The sequence below is a fragment of the Sminthopsis crassicaudata genome, chromosome 3 (assembly GCF_048593235.1).
Source record: "Sminthopsis crassicaudata isolate SCR6 chromosome 3, ASM4859323v1, whole genome shotgun sequence".
NCBI classification, from domain to species: domain Eukaryota; kingdom Metazoa; phylum Chordata; class Mammalia; order Dasyuromorphia; family Dasyuridae; genus Sminthopsis; species Sminthopsis crassicaudata.
This window is the reverse complement of record NC_133619.1, coordinates 447,530,386-447,535,097: the sequence shown is the minus strand read 5'-3', so window position 1 is coordinate 447,535,097 and position 4,712 is coordinate 447,530,386.

Here is a 4,712-nt window from a genome sequence, read left to right as displayed (position 1 = left end):
ATGAGAGTTAACTAAGAATTGAAGAGATTAAGAGACTTTCTTGTGACTATATAGGTATTAAGTGTTACTGGAATGATTTGAATCAAACTCTTCCTAACCCTAAGACCAAGTTGTTCCCTATTCACTATCCATGCTGTCTCTGTATACCTCTATGTCTGTGTATGTGAGTTATAGTAGGCAAAAACAAAACATTATTAAAGAGTCAGATCTGCTACTTTTCCCTAAAATATGCTCTATCCTAAATCCCCAAAAAGTGATATATGCAATAACCATTATTTCAGCAAATTTACACTTTTACCCAAAAAATATATTTTTAGAGCTTCTTTTTTTGGGTTATACCTTTGAAAAAAATCTAAAACAACTAGATGGAAATGTACAATGGAAATCAAAATCTCAGTGTTTCTGAACACCAAACAATTTGGTTGATTCCATTTTAGATATACCTTCTTAAAAAGCAATAATAACAGACCTAAAACATAAAAATCACAACTGGGCTATGAGTACCTATTGATATATTAAAATTCATATTGACTAATCACCAAGAAACTAAAAAGTCACCATGATCACAAACTAAATTATTAATAGATGATTTAGGAGAGTGAAGTGGGGAAGAGTGGAAATCATTGTAGGGTACATGAGAAGATTTCAGATTTAAACTAAAAAGAATTTCATTCTTCAGTCTTTAGAAGAAGGAACTAACAGTTGCAAAGCATAAGATAAAAGAGGATTTGCAAGTCTTCATTCATGCTATTTTATTATAATAGTATTAACTTGCTATCTTAACAGAGTAGGTTATATTAGAGTAAAATGAAAATCATTAGGGGGGAAAAGCTATTGACTACCATGATTAATTTTAAGAATAAATAGATTTACTGTTCAAAAATAAGTCTAGTCACACCATGTCTTCGTGAAAACTGAAATTTATATAGTACATCAAAATTTACAAGAAGTAGATGGTAAAGGTGTTTATTATTCACATTTTAAAGATGAGAAAAGTATGGTTTGGATAAATTAAGTGACTTCATAAGTTAGTCATGTAGCTAGCATTAGAAGAGAGATTTGAACAAAGATGACAAGTCCAGCATACTATGAAGTATACCATCCTAACTCTGGGAAGCAATTAAGTACACAAATTTTCATTAATTCACAAGATCTTGAAAAGCTTTGGAAACTAGAAAGATTTCTATTAGAGGGACAGATTAATTTAACTATTTGAGCTTTTTTAGTACTTTATTTCATATGAATTATTTTCTAACAATGATATGGATATGGCATCCAACAAACATTTATATCCCCTACCCTTAAAATGAGAAAAACAAAGCAAAACTTTTTGTCTGTAGCATGATCACTTCTATTTTAGTAATGGGGAAGCCTTAGCAGAAAAAAGAAATTAATTAAGCCTATGTTCTTCTGTTAACATTTTCACACAACTTTTATCCAATTTAAAACAGCTAAAATTGAATGTGGAATTTACCTCCTCCTAGATAAATATAGACATACAGAGAATATAATTAAAAACCTTTCAGGCCTTGAGCCAAATAGTTTCCCAGCAAGGGTCATATTATTATAGTTTTATATAGGCCATATAATCTGTTCTAGTTTACACATATTTTTAATCAGGCCCACTAGCTTTAGAATGTCCTTTAGATTCAGATGTTAATTTGGGAAACTGAACTTTCTCTATATGTCCCCAAAACTTTTTTCATTGAAAAGTGAAAAGCTCTGTCATTTAGTTTAGTAATTTAGTTTAGTTTAGTAGTAATCATTTTTTTTTCTCACAGAATTGTTTTGGGTTTCTATAGATGTTACCTTAGATAACAGACTGATTTTTTTCTACTAGACTGCCAGTGAAGGCCTAAACAATTTCAATAATTAGTTCTCTTGATCTGACTTAAAAAAACATGTCATCATCTAGTACCCAAAGTCAAAATAACAGAAAATCACTTTTTTTTTTGAAAAATACTAAAACAATATTTATAGATCTAGCTCTATAATTACTACTTTGAAACCTCATTTGATGTCTTATTTTTTGATACTTCAAAAAAAGGTATACTGTATTTCCAAATTATGTTCTTTAATATTTTTATGAGGACGTAATTAATAATAAGATTCTCTCCATCTTAACTATAACATCACCTTGGATATTGTGGCATTTTAATCTGCCTGATCAGATTCAATTACCATTGCCTTCTTCCCTCCTATCATGTCTATGATATCATTTCAAATTAATTTTCTTCCAATTTTATAAAATATAATTTGAATATTGTAGCTCTGCTTGAATTGTACAGAAAGTCCTCATTCATTTCAAAGAGAAGAAAACAGTTCCACCAAATTAAATGATTCTGTTGAACAGAAATTGAAGAATTGATTATAGAAGATCTGGAGTTAGAAGAAACCAACCCTTTACTTTACAGAGGATGAAACTGAAGATGAAATTGAATCTTTCTAGTTTCCAATATTTTGTAAAAGGTCTGTGAAATGTATGGACATTAGCACACCTGCTTTTTGCTCAGAGAAATTGAGGTTCATCACTTCAAAAGGAAAACAAGATGATTTTTCCTTTAGCTAATATATCATATCTAATTCAGTAAACCTAAAAACAAATAAAATGGATTCAAAGGTCTCCTAGCTCACAAATCACAAAAATATTTACTAATTCATAAAATGCCATCATACTTTCTTTTTCTAAGATCAAAATAAAGCTATGAGTGATAGAAGTAACCAAGGGTATCAGAAAGCACAGGGTCAGTGATCTCTCTAGGTTTTTTACTTTAAATGATTAGTTTCCAAGAATATGATTTATGTTGTCTCTATCTTGGGTTAATAAATAATAATAAATATATAATAAAATCTTATAAATATAACATATAAAACATATATAATAAATAAATAATAAATCCTTTGCATTTATTTAAGATAGAAGGGAGAAGTGAAGTGTTTTCTAGAAGATGATTCCATATTCTGGCTTTCAATGATTACTGATTCATAGATGATTCTTCAAAAATATCCACAGATATGATGAACCACTTTTGTTTTGGTCCATTTCCTCTTTACAAACATGACTAATATGGAAATATGTTTCATATACATAACCTATGTTAAATTCCTTACCATCTTAGGAAGAGAGTGAGGAGAGAGGGAAGATAATTTTGTTTAATGAATAATAAAAATTGTCTTTACATGTAATTGGAAAAAATAAAATACAATTTAAAAAAAAGATATGATGGAGCAAAAAAAAATCCATAAAAGGAATGGCTATTACTTTGTATCTGTACTCCTCTTGCTACATGAAAGTGTAGAAGAATCTTAGAGATCTAAGATATACTCTAAATCAACCTTATTATTTTATAGATGAGAAAATTTAGGTGTCTAGAGCATTGTCTAGGGTTATACAGATAGCTAGTAGCAAAGTTAGAACTAGAACCTAGTTTTGTAGCATGGCCAAAAATCTCTCAAATCAAATTCTTTGCCTTGTCTCTCTGATGAAGAAAATTAATATTGAATACTTAAAGAAATACATACCAAGAAAAATGCAAGCATGTAGACTATTTAGAGAAATATCTCAATTGATTTTCATTCAGAGTCTGGCAGGTGATGAATGTGCTGGAATTTATGAGTGCATTTAAGAAGGTGATAGATCAACCAACACTGGATTTAGAAGAATACAGGAAAAGTTCATGTACTTTTAATCCAGATCTCTACTAAAAATCAATATTAAAGGACACATTTTGATCCATCATTGAATATAATGATAAACTTTTCATATAGACAATCAGATGCCAATACAAAATATATGTAGTTATTAATATTCTTTAAAAAAAAGAAAAAATTTAAGCACCTGCTATATACTCGGCCCTAGAACGAGTATTGAATGGGGAAAGATAAAAAGCAGCCTATAGTATCTATCCTTGGAGAGGTTATAATTTACTGGAGGTTGGAGACATAACCTTCATATAAATAAACATAATACAAGGAAGGCAATGATAGGGACAAAGGTGGAATCTAGACAAAGTACCCTAGAAAAATTTAAGAATGGAGAGAACACTTTTGGTTGGGTAATCATAGACATTTTCATAGAAAGAATAGATCTTCAATAAGATGAAGGAAGAGAATGATTTTGAGAGGACAAGATAGTGACAGAGGGCATTCTAAACATGGGGCACAGCCTTCATGAATACACAGAATAAACAAAATACTGGACAAGATTGAGAGAAATGCTACTAGTTCAGTTTGATTGAAATAGAATAAATGAAGAGCAATGTGAAAAATATATTGGAAATATAAATTAGAGTTATTCTAAGTGAAACCTTAAATGATGGAGTTTGTATTTTACCCATTTGAGCAATAGAGTAAAATAATTAAAGTGATGAATTAAAAGTAAATATCTGAGCTAGAGTGATAACTATTGGAGTGATATTCAAGGCCAGGAAAATCCAGTAGTTCAAAGATTTGAATGCAATGAAACAATTGTGAACCTTAGGGATAGGAGGTGGATTTGTGATTCCAATCTGTGAATTAAGTTTGATAATGATTTTAAAAAGGAGACTCATTAAGGACATCAACGTTTGTAATGAATTGGGTGAAAGGGGAACAAAAATTAGTCAAAAGGTGTCTTGAATGAACATTGATGCTAACAATTTAAATTAAAAATTAGCAAAAAGGCCACAACAATGTAAAATTTATCATTATAACTGAGTTGGATTTATACAAGG